The sequence below is a fragment of the Numida meleagris genome, chromosome 1 (assembly GCF_002078875.1).
Source record: "Numida meleagris isolate 19003 breed g44 Domestic line chromosome 1, NumMel1.0, whole genome shotgun sequence".
Lineage (NCBI taxonomy): Eukaryota > Metazoa > Chordata > Aves > Galliformes > Numididae > Numida > Numida meleagris.
The window spans coordinates 60,672,821-60,689,066 of NC_034409.1; the positions used below are offsets into that span (position 1 = coordinate 60,672,821).

General features: G+C 45.8%; 1 protein-coding gene across 1 annotated transcript in view; it reads left to right on the forward strand.

The window, feature by feature from the left end:
- LOC110395182 (zinc finger protein 501-like) overlaps positions 3,546-16,246 on the forward strand; it is a 62,066-nt gene continuing 49,365 nt past the window's right edge. The window contains exons 1-7 of the mRNA XM_021389347.1: positions 3,546-6,794; positions 7,836-7,929; positions 10,904-11,111; positions 11,429-11,576; positions 11,964-12,036; positions 12,615-12,876; positions 15,577-15,800. The gene's annotated coding sequence lies outside the window, so the exon portion shown is untranslated. The remainder of the gene's footprint in view (positions 6,795-7,835; positions 7,930-10,903; positions 11,112-11,428; positions 11,577-11,963; positions 12,037-12,614; positions 12,877-15,576; positions 15,801-16,246) is intronic.

Genomic DNA, 16,246 nt, shown 5'->3' on the forward strand with positions numbered 1-16,246 from the left:
ATAAAAACTGTAATGTGCAAGATGAACCTTGATGGCAAAGTGCCTCGTTTCTATAGCCAGTGCTTCTACTCTCAGCTGTTGTGCTGCTCAAGCTGTTTCTGTGTTCCTCGGAGGAAAGGTTTCCCTAGATGAAGAAAATCCTTAATTTACTGAAAAAGTTGAAGGAAAGACCTGCAGCTTTCTGGTGCACTTGCTGGAGGCCCCAGAGGTTGAGTTTCTAGGTGTTGGGTAACGCAGCTCTGACAGCACAGCTGCCTGATTGCTAAGACATGCTGAAAGGCATCTTGACTCTGCTGGAGCTGATTGCTCTCAATTGAACTGTGATGTCATATTGCTTATAAAATAGGCAGAAAAAGCAAAACAGGCATACTCTTGTTTAGCGTTAAATGGATCTATATAGTGTAGCTGCCTAAAAACATCCTAAAGCTCTTAAATGTCTGCCTCTGCTCATCTCCCAAATGCACTGTCGACAAACAAGGGAGAGGGATTTATGGGAATGGAATGACTCTGATGCTCAGTTCCCATTGCTTTTATGGTTTTGCATGTAGCCTTGTCCTGAGGGACATGGTTAATGGGCATGGTGGTGATGGGTTGACATTTGGACTAGATGGTCTTAGTGGTCTTTTCCAACTCTAGTGATTCTTAGTGATGGTAAGATCGTGGACTGCTGGTAACAAGGGCTGAGCTTAGTGTTTCAGGGCTGAAACCAGCATCAAGGTTGAGTGAGGCCCAAGGCAATAGCTACTGTGCTTTTCCCCATCCAGGCTGGCTGCAGAGGAATCTGCTGGGACATCTTCTGGCAGCTCTGTGTGGCCATGTGTGAGCATGGGCATTAATGGGCAGCAGGTGAAACAAGCCTGTTCATCAGTTCAAAAGTGAAGTGCAGCTTTTCCAGCGAGATCAGTGGATTCTCTGCATGGCTGCTGAAGTGAAGTCAGCCCAGCTGGGAGTCCTGTGACTGAGGGCCAGACCCAGTTCCCAGCACAGGAGCATGTCTCAAGGTTGCAGCATCTGTGCCTTCACTGGAACTGGCAGGAAATATTTTGCATTGTGGCAGCAACCCCTTCCCTCATTGTGTTGTTTTTTTTTTTTCAGTTAGGAGACTCCAGAAGAGTCTAGTGGCAACTAGGGGAATGTGTCACCCGCTGTGGGCAGACAGGCAGGAGTGTCCCCATCTCCTGCATCATTGTGCACCTCTAGTTTAACCAGCTGTGCTGTATGGACTGTGATGTGGCTGTTCTGCACCTGCTGTTGCTTGAACCCTACTTGCTTCAAGCACTTCTGTGTGCAAAGTCTCTGGAAGTGATTTTAGAGCCTCAGTGTTAGGGAAGTGGTGCGAGCCTCACCTCCTGGGTTTTTCAAAAGCAGTTCCCTGGGCTATATAAAGCCACACTGAGATGCAGCGAACTGGCTATGCCTGTCCAGGGCCATCAGGTGACAGATCAGCCAACATAAAATAACCATCTGTCCCTTCTCATACTGGCTTGGTAGTCTGAGCTGAGGTAGTTTGTCTTGGTGGTGGTAGCCTTGCTGTTTGCCTGTAATAGTAGGAACCTAGGAAATCAGACCCAAGAAATAGTGGTTTCAGGGCTGTTTCAATCCAGTTATTGGAGGCGATGGTTTGACATATATATACACAGAGGAAGATTCAGGCAGCAAGAGGCCAAATGCTGTCAATTGATATATTACAAATTCTAAGCAGCTAGGGAATGCGGGGAAGATGGGGAAGTTGGTGACAGTAAAGAGAAATCCTAAGGAACGGTTTCTAAAGCGGGGATGGTCACCACCAGGGATCCAGTCACGTCTCGTTGGTCTGTAGGGAGGCAGCAGGTTGGTCAGCAACATCTCATTGCCCTGCACGGCTGCAGTTTGGCGGAGGGGGTGCCTGTTCTACCTTGGAACTCTTTGGGTTTTTATCCTCTCCATAGCGTTGTTTTGGTTGCCAGGAGCAGCAGTATGTCTGTAGTACTTGAACTTCCCGTTGGGTAATTGGCCATTGATCACACAGTTGTGGCATGGTGGGCTGCTAGGTACGTGCGCTGACTGCATGGTGGTCCTCTCCTCTGAGATGACCCCCAGAAGTCAGCTTGAATGCCCAAAAGGAGCAGCAGCCGAAAACAGTTTTTCCTGGTTGCTGAGCTGCATACGTTTCTCTTACCACTGTGCTCATGGTAGGTATTAACCCCATGAGCCATAAATTGTTCCAGCTTCTCACAAGGGCTCAGGTATCCTGGCAGTCAGGGTGAGGAAGGCTGCCCAAGGGCTGCCTGTATGTCTGTACTGCAGATTGTGAGCTGTGTGTCAGCATGAACTGGGCTTGACAGCACCCGAGTCCTACGGACAACCCTTGAAGAAATGCCCTGGCTCCCTGCCCAGCCCTTCTGAAGGCTGGACACTGCCAATGCTCTGCCAAGGCATCCATTTATGGTAGAACTGTGATCCATTTGTCCGCTAATGTCAAGGAAAAACCAACCAAAACGAGTCTCAGTGGAACAGGGCTGAGCTTTCACGTTTTTAATGTCCTGCGTAAGTCCTCTTCCGACACTGACCAGCACTGGTCCTCAGGAAGGAGAGTGATGTACAGAATTTCCTAAACACTGTGCTGTTCCCTCACTGTGTGAGACTGATACGGAGGTCATGTGCTTTCCTGGTCTATCATGCTGTTCCCACCTTCCTCTTGTACCCTTCCCAAGTATCCTTCTGCTAAAGGCAATGTTCAGTGGCAGCTGTCTTCCCAATCCCTCTGAATTTTCCATGCCTCAGTGCAAAGCCAATGACATGTGACTAACATCAGTTTGTACTTCTAACTCACTCCAGGGAAAAAGAGTAGTGCATAAGGGAGAGGAGGCATTTTGTTTGAGAAGCAGAAGTGCAAGAAAAGGAGTACTTTGATTCTCCACCTGAAAGGATACACCTTTCTTGTCAGGGCTCCTCTGCTCGTGAGAGAAGCGTTCCTTGGACCAGATGTGTAGATCAGCATTTTCCTGCAGCACGGGACCTTGGAGTTCATTAGCAATGGTTGTGCTCTGCAGTGCTGCTGTGCATATTCATGCGTGGATAGCAGAGCCTTGTGCAAGCAGAGCTGTCCCTACAAGGTTCCCTTCCACTTAAGAATAAATGATAGACTCTAATGGAGATGAAAATGCCCAAATCTATAGTTTCAAGGGCTACTCCTGGTGACTCCTTCTCTAAAACTCTTCTCTTGAGCCCAGGGAGCAGTGAAGCAGCTGGGGCAGGTGGCTGCTGCTGTCCCTCCCCAGCTCAGCAGCACTTCTACGTCAAGAAGAGAAGGCTCTGGGGTGACCTGAGAGTCGCCTTTCAGTGTCTGAAGGGCGCTGTAAAAAGGACGGGGACAGACTCTTTAGCGGGGTCTGTGGTGATAAGGCCAGGGGAAATGGTTTCAAACCAAATGAGCGGAGATTTAGATTGGTTATAAGGAAGAAATTTTTACAGTCAGGGTGGTGAGGCACTGGAGCAGGTTGCCCAGAGAGGTGGTGGGTGCCTCGTCCCCGGAGACACTCAAGGTCAGGCTGGATGTGGCTCTGAGCAACCTGATCTACCTGTGGGTGTCCCTGTTCATTGCAGGGGGGTTGGACCAGATGGCCTTTAAAGTCCCTTCCAACTCAAATGATCCTTCATACTCTGAAGGAAAAGCAGAAGACTGCTCCAGCTGACATGTTCCCGGGTGGATGCACCCCTCCAGCTGGGAGAAGTATCCCAGATTGCTGCACATCACTTCTGCCCTAATAAAACTCCCTTTGAGTGCTAGCCAGCACCAAGACAACACCAAGCTGCTGTTGTGCACTGTAACAGCATGCAGGATTGATGGGGGTTATCTCCTAATCAAACACTACTTTGATCGCATGTGGGAAGAGGTGTGCAGCAGTTGTAGTGACTTATCACAAGTGCCTTTTATAGCTGGGCACAGGTCTGGGGGCTCGCTGCAGGCCACTTGAATTCTTCTGTACAGATGATTACAGTGCTAATGCAAGTTATTAAGGAGATGGCGATATTTCTGTCACAGCCATCAAAGTCGAGGTATTAAATAATACCCAACCCATTATGGCATTGCTTGAGCCCCATAATGGTTATGCTTTCAAAAGGTTTCTGTCTGCAGCTGAGTACGGGCCAGGTAATTGGGAAAAATAACTGCAAGGAGTAGGAGCTGTGTGGCTACAAAGTGACTGCTTTCGCCTGTGTGAAGCAGAGCTATTGGCATCCACATGGATCAAATGCCCACAGAAGATGAAGGACAAAATGTTATAAAAATTGTGCTGAAAAATAAGCTTGGAACAGCCACGTCAGCTCTTAGTGGGGTGAATGAATGCAGGCCCGCTGTACTGGCAAGACAAATCCTGAAATGTTGGGGATTTTTAAGTAGGACTTGAGCGAATAAATGGTGTGTTAACTTTAGAGTCTTCTCTCAACTCAGTCAAGCGCTTCTGGTTTGAAAGGACTGTAGTGCCACAGCCTATGCCTGCATTGGAACACCCTGTACAAGCCTTTTCTCTCCCTAGCTGCTGTGCCAAGCCGCCTTCCTGTGTCAGAGCAGTGTAGTCCTCAGGCACACTGGTCTTTGGAGAAAGCAGCCGTGCTCAGGAGAACGACTACCCTGACAACAGGTATCTGCCTGAGCAGCCAACTGCAGCCTTCCCCTGGGCACCCACCGAAGTATTTCCCAGGGCTCAGAAGCACCAACTGCTGCTGGCAGTGTCCAGATGACAGCAGCTCTGTGTTCCCTGCAATGCGAATTCCCCTGTGCTTGCTGGGCAGGGTAATGTGAATCCTTTCCATGAGGAAGGGATGACACAAAGTCTATTTGTAACGCAGCTTGTGTCTGAGCTGCACTCACAAAATGGCCGTGGCTGGCTTGAGATCTGTTGTGCCCTTTGTGGCTCAGCTGTATCCGTGTCAGCTCACACAAAGAAGCTTTCAGCTCTTGCAAGAGGCACAGAAATGAGATAACTGGGCTGGCGGTGTCAGCAGCACAACACAAAGCTATTGCTGCTGTAAGGAAACTTTGGTCCCCGCCTAGGGCTGGGCAAATTCACAGCACTCCTCTGCACTTCTCAGATGATAAAGAGTGTAGTTGGATATACTAGCTGTCGGCTTCTGGTGCTTGCTTGCAGGAAAGTAATTGCTGGAGGTTCCCAGACCAAGGTGGGCTAAGCTCAGCCCTACAGATGCGTGCCTTTGCTATTGCTTGCTTCTAGCCCGTGCATGTGGAATATAGCAGTACCAGAGGAGAAAATTATCCTGATCTACTTCACCAAATTAGATGTAGAGTACCGTGTTGGATGTGACTGTGACTATGTGTCCCTCTACTCAAGCAGAAGAGTGCTGACCAGTAAGTCTGGATGCTTTAGGGAAGTGAGGGGCTCGGTTTCTAGTTTTCTTCATTCATTGTCATGAAGAACAGCAAATCTAGTTGGCTTTGAGAAACTCTTTTTATTATGTGATATGAATCTGACAAGCTGGAGTTGATATCCAAGTGGGGCTGAGGGACATAGAATCATAGAATCACCAGGGTTGGAAAAGACCTCCGAGATGATCCAGTATCACCAGTATCACTATCACCAGTATTTCCCCACTAGACCAAGCCCCTTAATACAACATCTAAACATTTCTTGAACATCTCCAGGGGTGGTGACTCAACTACCTCCCTGGGCAGTTCATATTTCTGTTGCCATCTAGCGTGGTGTGGTGGCCTGAAGTGTCTCAACAGTGCCTTTCAGCTGTATATAATTCTCTGTGCCCAGTGTTCCTTGTCTCTCTCATACCTATTTTATTCCTGTGGACCATGGACAGCAGATTGAGCTGAGTGCTTATCTTTGCTTAACTGGTGCATGTCCAGGTGACTTTCTGATGTGTTAGCATTGCCAGCAGGCATGTTGGAGAAGCAGCTCAGAAAGGATGGCTATTTATTGGTTCCAAACTCTTTGCATGGCCCAGGAAATGTACAGATCACTGAGTGACTGTAGAGGTGACACCAAAAGAAGCAGCCTCTTGCCCTTCTCTAAGATGCTCTTAATATTGAACTGATAGAGAATAAATATTTCAAACAAATACTGACTACTTCTCCCCTCTCGTTACTAGTGGCTATGTGCTGTAATAACCTATCATCCATAGTCCACAATTCATCCTCTAGGAACACTCAGTCCTTCATGTGGTTGTTTTCGACGAAGTCCCCTCTCCAGTTTTTCTCTACAGCCTCTAAATATTTTGTAAGTAGAGAAAGCTGAACAGTCTCTCCGTTCAGCGTGGGCTGACAGCTTCACAAAGGGATCTAGCTTAACGAATCACGGTGAGATTTGCCTGAATAAATGCGTGCTCTGACCACCCATGCCACCAAATCCTTGTCTCCCTCAGGTAAGGTCTGTGGGGACATGTTCCCAGCCCTCTGCTGGTAGTCAGTCCAGGCCACCATGATGTTTGTTTCTGATGGGAACAATGCTGGCAGGGGGTTCAAGCTTGCCTTCATGGCCGTCCATAAGGACTATGAAGCAGGTGAACATACTTACACTATAGAAACTTCTACACTTTTCTTTCTGACCCCCTTAAAATAAATAACAAAAAAACCCTATCTTTAGTGTTGTGTCTTTATTAAAAAGCACTGTGTAATACCAGTCATTAAATTGTCTCTGTTCTCTCTCTGTACTGTAGGTTTGGGCTGTGGGAGTGTTGCAATACTGGTGGAAAAGGGAAAGACTGATACTGCTAATTACCCTGGCTTGTATCCCAGGAACACGAAGTGCCACTGGCTCATTGAGGCTCCAGCAGAGTATGCTATAAAGGTAATAAAGGAGAAACTGCACTTAAACCTCTGCACTGAGAACCATTCAGGGGAGTGATTTAATAAAATCCTGGCAGAAACATCTGTGACACGCAAGAGCATAAATTGTAAGGTTTTTAGGTCGCTGACTCTTTGCAGGGCGTATTTTGTCAATTAAACATCACCTCTGAATCAGTGTGTGGAGCTGCTGTGACTGTTCTAAGTGCTTTAAGTCTGTTGGCACTAATCTCATCCCTACATAGCTTTATCTTGAAATCCAGAGCATTTGAAGGTAAAGAAGAGGTAGAGATCATGTTGTGAATGGCCAGCTTTTTCCTTGTGGCAGTGTCAATACCTCCAGACTGTTCCTTAGCCACATACCAAGGTGTTTGTTCTTGTGTGTGGGCTGTGTGGTGATGGTTCCCACTCACAGTACCAGCATCTCTCTTTAGTTTTACTGTGCATCACTGTTGGTATGCAGCAAGCATCCAGCTGATATTGTTCCGTGATGCAATCTTATGTTGTTTGGAGCATCTTTCCTCCCCTGCTGCCTTGGTTGAGGGGTAGAAAAAGTGTTAAACCTAGGGATGCCCAAGGGCATGAAAACCTATTCTTTAGGTTACTGCCGCTCTGTTGGTGTTAGAACTTTTGGTCTGGATTAAAACCAAACCAACCAAACAAACAAACAAAAAAATCAGCCACTCCACCCACTCTATATGCCTGAAGGAAAAGCTCTTGAAAGTGCATTCCACAGGGGATACCGACCTTTCTAAAGTATAAGGCATGGAATGCCCCAGTAGAGATAGCAGGAGAGATCTCTTAAGGCAAGACTTAGGCTGGTTCCATCCTCTGCAGTAGTCTGTAGTCCTGCACAGGGGGCAGTCAGCACTATTAGGCCAAGACTGCCCACAGATCATTCTAATGCAAAATCTGACTTGCTTGCCAAGGAAAGCCACACACGCATTCCTAAATGTGACTTTTCTCTAGCCCATGGTTAAGAAGGTTAAGTGCTTCAGTTACTGCTCCACTCTTGACGATTCCCTCTCACTTGTCCTCTTTACAGCTGGAGTTTGAGGACTTTGCTGTTGAACCTAGCCCAGGTTGCATTTCCAGTTCAGTCGCTGCTTACAGTGATGAAGAAGATGAAAACCAGCTGGGTGAGTGTGAATATTTTCAAATTGGAAATCCCTGTGGAAACAGATGCCACATCACCAGAATACGTTCTGTTAACGTGATACCACAGGAAGAGTGTTGTAAGCACTTCTGTCTTGCCTACCATGGCCAAGTGTACCATTGCCACAGGAGATGTCCTAGTTGAGGCCTTGCTTTTCCTTGTTGCTGGATGGTGTTGTGGGGCTTTGTACAGGACCATTCTCATGTTCTGCTGCAGAGCACACTGCTGCTCTGCATCTCTATCAAAGGAGAGAGCAAGAGCAATGTTGCTCTAAGTTTTATCAAGAAGACAAATGTTTAAAGTAAGGCAGAGCAAAAGCACAGTTGTCAATTGGTGTCTTATTCCACTGCAGTGGACATGAATTCTTTATGAATTCATAGCTAATTTGGTTGGGATTTCATTAATGAAAAAATTGCTAACCTGAGGCATCTCTTTCCAATGCTTTCAGAGGGAAATATTTTCTTAATTCTTCACTTTAAATCTGCTTCAGTTTTATCAACATGAAAATCTTTAACTTTAGTGAAATAAGTGTTCTTAATTTTCTTGAATATATATTTCCAGATGTTTCTCCTGCTTGGACCAAAAGGAAGCATATTGTAACACTCCAGCTTCTTTCAAAAACAGTTTCCGGGCACCACGCTCAGTTTAGCAGAGCCTGATATCTATTTTTAAGGTGAAAAGCAATCTGGTGCTCAGAAGTGAAGACTGAGTTGAATTCTGGCTCTCTCTTTACAAGCCTATATGTGAACCAAAAAAAAAAACAGAGTAGGGTGATGAGATGTCCATTTCTTTACACCGAAAAAGCTGGATAAACTGTCCTGTATTTACCAGTGACAAATGATCTTTGGCGATTTGCTTCTTTTTTTTTCCCATCTGTTTTGTAGTGGTAATTTAGTTGCATGTGTTTACCAAGTGCTGAATAAGTATTAACATTACAACTCCCTTGAAAAAAAATCTGGTTTCCATTGGAAATGAAAGTGTACTTAAATGGGAGGGGAGAAGGCTGGCAAAATTAAGCTTGTAATCTTCTAGGGAAGAATTTCAGCATCCCAAAGCATTTCACTTGATGCTTTCCAGTACAGTTTTGCTGTAGGAAATTCACATTCTGAATGTGTAGGAAAGCTGCTTGGGAATAGAGTGCAAGCTTCCTGTCCAGCTGCAGCGATGGGAATTCCAGATGCTGTGCAAATGGTGTGCTCTCCAGAGGAAGAAGAAACCTCTAGTAGATGCACTCTAGGCCCTCAGCTTTACAGGTAGACCACTCAGGAGAAGCTCTGCTGGTACCGTCCCAACGGCAGCAAATAGTCCTCAAGTGGAGTTTCTTCATGAGGTGGAAGGCATTCATGGTCTGTTAAAGGCTACTTGTAATTCCTCCATTAGAAAACTGGGATTATTTTTGCATACCTGTAATATGATTGCAGGAGATACATTCTGTCTGCTATTGCCTGCTGATGTCACTAACTACCATTGTCATGCAAGCTTTTCTTCTCAACAAAACAAGAACTTTTTCAGAAAGTCACTAAGTCTAAAAGTTTTATGTGTTTTTTAGAAACCTAGATTAGCTAAAGATGCAAGTGCTTAAGGGATATCAATTCTCATCTTAAAAATACATCTTGTTCCTTCCTGCAGCTAATCTCTGTGGATTCTCAGCTCCCAAAACAGTGCTGAGTCCAGGAAATACTATGCTGGTGCATGTTGGAAGTGATGGGGAGAACAGCTTCAGCCCAGCTGAAGCTGTTCCAGAGCCCAGCTCACTTTTATTCATTCAGGTTAGCAGAGATGCCTGCTGTGTCTAACAATGTCTGCACCATCTGCACCTATTCTTAGATGGCCAAGCCTATTTTTTAACCTAATCCTGCTGCACTATGTCAAGATAATTTTAAAATAGAGTAGCTCCTTGTAGCAGAGCTGTCAGCCCTGAATAAGGGAGATGAGTTAAGGTTGTTTTTTTCTTATTTCTCTCAGGAAAATGAGATAACTAACTTCTGATACCTGAAACAAGCAGCCTTGTTAATGTTATTATTCTGATTACCCCCATTATCAGTACAAGCTGGGGGATGTAAAGATAGAGCACAGCCCTGCCGAAATGGACCTGGGGTACAGGTGGATGGCAAGCTGGGCATGAGCTAGCAGCATGCCCTCACAGCCCAGAAAGCCAACCCGTATCCTGGGCTGCATCAAAAGCAGTGTGACCAGCACGGTGAGGGAGGTGATCCTGCCCCTCTACTCTGCGCTGGCGAGGCCTCACCAGGAGAACTGCGTGCAGATGTGGAGTTCTCAGTACAGGACAGACGTGGACTTGTTGGAGTGCGTCCAGAGGAGGGCCACAAAAATGATCCCAGGGATGGAACGCCTCTCCTACGAGGGCAGGCTGAAAGAGCTGGGGCTGTTCAGCCTGGAGAAGGGAAGTTTGCAAGGAGACCTGAGAGCGGCATTTCAGTATCTAAAGGGGGGCTGTAAGAAGGAAGGGAACAGACTCTTTAGCAGGGTCTGTGGTGATAGGACAAGGGAAATGGTTTCAAACTAAAAGAGAGGAGATTTAGATTGGATACAAAGGAGAAATTTTTTACAGTAAGGTTGGTGAGGCACTGGAGCAGGTTGCCCAGAGAGGTGGTGAATGCTCCCTCCTTGGAGACAGTCAAGGTCAGGCTGGATGAGCAACCTGATCTACCTGTGGGTGTCCCTGTTCATTGCAGAGGAGTGGGACCAGATGGCCTCTAATGGTCCGTTCCAACTAAAATGATTCTATGATTCTATAATCCCCTTGAAAATCTAGTTATAGAGAGTCATGAACCTGGGACCTAGTCTGCTGTCACTGCTTTCTGTTTTCACAACTGTGTGCTAGCTGCTGCTTGGGGACATGAATAACGTCTCTCTTTGAGTGGGCCTTTTTGAGGTGACAGCATAGATCTATTAATCTGATTAAGAGCTAACTCTTATTTTTCCTCTTGCTGAAGGGACAGGAGGAGAAGCCTCAGGATTAGCTACTGCACTCATGTTGCCTCTGAGTGTTGCTTCCTTCGGTAAAGACATGACTTTCTGCTCACTTATCTGGTCTGAGGGACATTTCCCCCGGTGTGTAAGAGCGATTTTGCAGCGAGACAGGTGCTTGCTGATCTCAGGTCCTTTTGTGTACTATTTCCATGGACAACAAGTAATAAGGAGGTACCCAGTCTTTCATTCCTCGTACATGTAGTATGTTCTCTTTATTCTGGCTGCATGCACTTCCAGCTGGGACTGGGGCCACGGAGGTAGAGGGTGGGAGAGAACTGCTTGCAGTTCCTGAGCCTTTGTTTTCTCACTGAAGTGCTAAACTCCTTAGGATTCAAGCTTTCATGTATCTGTTTTTCCTTCCCACACCACTTCCAGACAGGAAAGTGTCTTCTGCATCTCTGACCTACCCATATCCATTGCTTGTAGTTATCTGGAAAAACAAGAAACTTGCCTGCAAAAGTGTAACCATTTTTCTGCCTCTCTTGCAGACATCTGTGGCCTTCCCCAAGGGGCATTACTGGGGCTGAGTAGACCTTTCCTCACAGCTGGCCACAGCATGCTGCTCTGAACCTCCTTGGAGACTACCAGTGTGATGGTGTTGTCATCAGCCTCACATGGATCCTGACAGCTGCCATTGTGAGTGTGCCCAACTGTCACCTCTGCTCCTCTCCTCACACTGTGTGATCCTCTGGGCTGGAGAGAAAGCAGCCAGAGAGCTGCAGATTGTATTCACACCTCTGAAACTTCCCTTCTGCCCTTCCTCCCGTGAATAGTGATTTGGGAGATAGCAATGACTTTGTCTTGCCTCTGAGATCTGTTAAAGTTAATTGGACTATCTGCAATCAGAGCTGTAACAGAGCCAAAACTGATGCAATGCGTTTGTTGTGGCAAGAAGCTCTTGCTCGGCAGTCCTGGGAATAAGTGACTAATTAGAAAAGAGCCAGAAGGGATGTATGACTGCTGAATAAGGAAGCTGAACAATTGACAATAAGTAGCTCCAATACGTTTGCTCTCGTTACACAGATCCAATAAACCCTTGCTCTGTACTGTGACAGTGGGAGACCATGATAGAGCCCTGAGAGAGTCAACTGAACAGGTAAAAAAACAAGCAAGAACATGAGAAATGTTGACTGTGACACATTTACCCCTACCGTATTTCTCAAAACAGATCTGTGTACACAAAGAAAGCTGTCTTGGCAGCAAAACGAAATGACTGGTGTGTAGCAGAGGCTGAGGAGTGAGAAAGGAAGTCCAGTAACTTGGTCTCACTGAGGTAACTTACAGCTTCTGGAAGTGTATTTTATACCTGGTTCTTATTACTTGTGGTAAAGACTTAAAAATCTGGCAGATGACTGAATGTCCTCAGTATCTTACTCTCTTGGTGCTGAGCAATATATCTGCCTATAAAAAGGTTGCTGACTCTTCTAATAGGGAGGAGGAAGAAATACATGTGGAAAAGAGGTGACTCATGCTAAAAAAAACAGTAAATTATTGGCTTGTATTTGCACAGTGCTACAGTCAACCATATCTGTAGGCTCAGGAAATCTAAATAATATGTCCTAGCAATATTCTCAACTGAAAAGTGGAGGATTTGTATTCAAAGTCCTTGCACCTTATTTGTTTCTTTTTAATGAGCTCTGTCATTCTTTGCGTATTTGCCCTCCTCCTTTACAGGTATGTGTTCAGGATGCACTTGCAGGGCAACTTGTCCTTTGCCCTGACCCCTCTGATGTGGTCACAGGTGAGACAGGTTAAAACCGTAGTGCTGCAGCCCCATTTGAGGTGGTGAGCTTTGACTCTGACATTGCCCTGATGCAGCTGGATGTCCCTCTGGAGTACACCACTGCTGTGAGACCGCTGTTTCTGCCCAACAGCCCAGAGACATTGTCTTCCTCTTTCCTCTGCACTGTGTCTGGATGGAAGATCGCTGAAGAAGGTATGTCTTCTGAGTTTTGCATGTTACCCATTATCGATGGAACATACACTTCCATCTCTTATTCCATTCTTGTGCCCAGACCTAACCTAGAATTGTTCCCCAAGCCAATGGGAGCTGAGCTAAGTAATTGGAGCAGACAGAATTGGTAGAGGAGAGCACTCCTGAAGGTGCCTGCATACAGGCGTTGGTAAGTCACCTGAGAGAAGGAGCCGGCCAGGACAGAGAACCACAAGTCACAAATGACAGCTAAAACTCCAACAACCTGCTGTCCCTGAAGTGGACACTGCTTACATGAGCAAGAGGTGGTCAATCTGTACTGCAGATGCGATGTGCAGTATTGCTTGGAAGTGGGATCACGAACTGTAGTATTGTTTCTTTGGACAACAATGTCCATGATGCCTGTGGAGAAGAGGATGTTCTTCACTTGCATGTTGAGTCCCATTTCTTCCTAGTGAAATATTTCCTAATTGTAGCTGGCTTGGAACCTCTTTCAGGGCATGCTCTTCAAGGTAATCTGTGAAGATTTGAATTGTTTTTATAAAATTTCTATTAGAGCAGTGTCCAAGAACTAACTAATCTCTGTGAAATCATGAGGCAAGCTGGTCAGAACAGCTGAGTAAATAAAAGGCGAAGTAATTTTTACCGAGGAGCTGTCGAGCTAAAATGCAGGTTCTGTGCAATATCACAATCTTATGGTAGGGTGCTATTTCACATGTACAATAAAACATGATTGACTAGTGCCTTTTGGTTTTCGACTTGCGCCCAGTCCTCATCCACACTCATAAGCAAACCTTCAAATCAGTGTCTTGGTTCCAGATCTAGGTTGAGTTTCACCACCAGCTGTGCCCTATTCTTGCACAGAGGCCTTCTTGGGCAAATCTGAGCTGTGACAACTCTCCTCTCAGGTACAGTGGTACAGAGGCCAGATGAGATAACTGCAAGATCCCTGTCTCTTGGTTCCTGGGGTGGTTCTGGTGGCCACTTGACTATAGCCCCTTTGTGGAAAATATTTGAAGCGTGTTGAGGTTTTTTTCTGGTAGACTTTAAGAAAGAAAAATCCAGGAGGCTTCAGTGATTCCCAGCAGAAAGTCCCTTATTCCTTCTCTTCCTCATGGCTTCCCCCTTTTTTTTTTAAAAAAAAAAAAAAAGTCTAGTAGAAATTGGAATGGGAGTTTCAGAAGCATAAGTCTTATATTTAACACTTCTGTCTCTTAAATGGAATATTATGTTTGGACAAATACCTTTCTCAGTAAAACCAGCTGCTGCTGAAAATTCCTGCCAGACCCATGCTTTGATAGACAGGGCAGTCTGGGACAGCACTGAACTGGACTTGTGGATGTATGTATCTAGGTATTCGAGTCTGCGGGATGAACTGCTCCAGAGAACGTACTAGAGAAACAATAATTCATAATATGTATTGGTGAATGGGGACTTATTTCATGAAACTGAGGAGACTCTTACAAATATAGAGGTCCCTGTTCTCAAACTGGGTGCTCCCTCACAACAGAAATGAGGGGAGCAAACCTTCACAAAGTGCTTCGTGTGAACCCAGTGCTGTCAAACCACTTTCCTGCACCAACCTATTCTGCTCATCTTTCCCAGTAGTTTCTTTCCTCCTTAGGTCAAGGTGAATGTGGCTTTACAGTTTTGTTGGCAAATGGAGAAATCAGCTCCTCCACCATGTTTAATCTGATATGATTCAAGAGACTTCAAAGAGCCATCAGATGGCTTCAAGTCCCTCCCACCCCCCATGTTAAATAAATGGATTTGTCATTCTAGAGAAATTTTCCACTTTGGCCTTTGGCTCAAGGTAGCTGCACTTGGGAAACTGCTGATGCAAAACATTTGTCTTTCAAGGCGCTGTCCCTCCTCCTTCCCTGTCTGTGCACACATACATACAGCCAAGAATGCAATTCTCTCCACTTGGTGAATAGTAGGGATTGTCCCACAACTTTTCTTGGGAAAGAGCTAATCCTGGACAGTTTTCATGTTTCTATCCTTCTTGCGTTTTATTATATTACAGAAAATGGAAGACTTAACAAGAATGCTTTTTTTTTTTTTCCCCGTAGTGTGCTGTAGTTATGAGCAGGAAATTAAAGTCTATGTTAAAGTGTGGGTATTGCTCCACTCTCGGGTCAGATGAGCAGTTGTACTCCTGCTCTGTGCTGCAGCTGCCTGTCTCTCTCCCTCATGGTGCCATTCATAGTCCCATGTAGACCTGTGAGAAATGTTAGTACAGGTGCTGACTAAGGGAGAACTCTCTTCTGAGTTAAAACCAGTTACCAAAACAAGTTATCACTTGAATGGTAGCCAGACCATTCCCACAAATATCCTGAGAGCTGGCTGGAGAGCTTCCATCCCCTCAGATTTGACACAACCAGCTGCTGACCCTGATGCTCCATAGGCTGTAATGGCTTTTGTGGATTTACTGGAGGTCAGGCAGTTCATACGGGGGACTGCTCTGCTCTGTAGCTGTAAATCTTCCTTGGAGTTAGATGCTTTTTCATCGCATACAGCTTTTACATATGGTTTCATACAATATGTTCAGAGCCCTGAGGGCTCCTTGAGCTGGATGCTGACCACTAACTCCTTTATCTGACATTCATACAAGCATATTCGCTTCTCATTGCGGTAAGTGTTTGGCCACGATAACAGTTACTGAGCTGTACGTTAAACTGAGCGCTCTGTGCCTCTCCTCAGATGCTGCACAGAACATGCCATGGGGAAGCAGCACTGCACCAGGGGTCTTGGCACAAGAGCAGCCAGCGAAGCTGTCCACAAATCTATGGGAAGAGGCATCCACACACAATAACTGCGTGGCTGTGGGGTGTGTCTGAGGGCAAGAGGCCACTGCACATCATCTGCAGAAGGTGGTGAAGCTAATCAATCTGGGGAGCAGCTATGTGTCATGCCTGGTAACATGTGTGAGTCTCCTGAAACATCTGTGTTTTAGACTGAATCTCTCAGGGCAGAAATGATTACTTACACTCTTATGCATGTACTTAGCATCACCAGAGCCCTGATCTTGGGCGAGGAGTTCTGTCACCTTGTTGCTGCTTTTTAAGTACAACAAACAGCCTTGTCCTACTTATGCCTCCTCCCACCAATGAAGCATTTAATTTTCTCTGCATCTGATGCTATGACATCTTGGGAACAAGAAACTCTTTTACAAATATATTAACAGTAAGAGGAGGACCAAGAAGAATCTCCATTCTTTACTGGACATGGCTGGGAATGTGGCCACTGAGGCAATGAAAAGGCTGAGGTTCTCAATGCCTTCTTTACGTCTGTCGTTAAAAGTCAGGCCAGTTATCCTCAGAGCACTCTACTCTCTGAGCTGGAAGTCTCAGATGGGGAGCAGAATAAACCC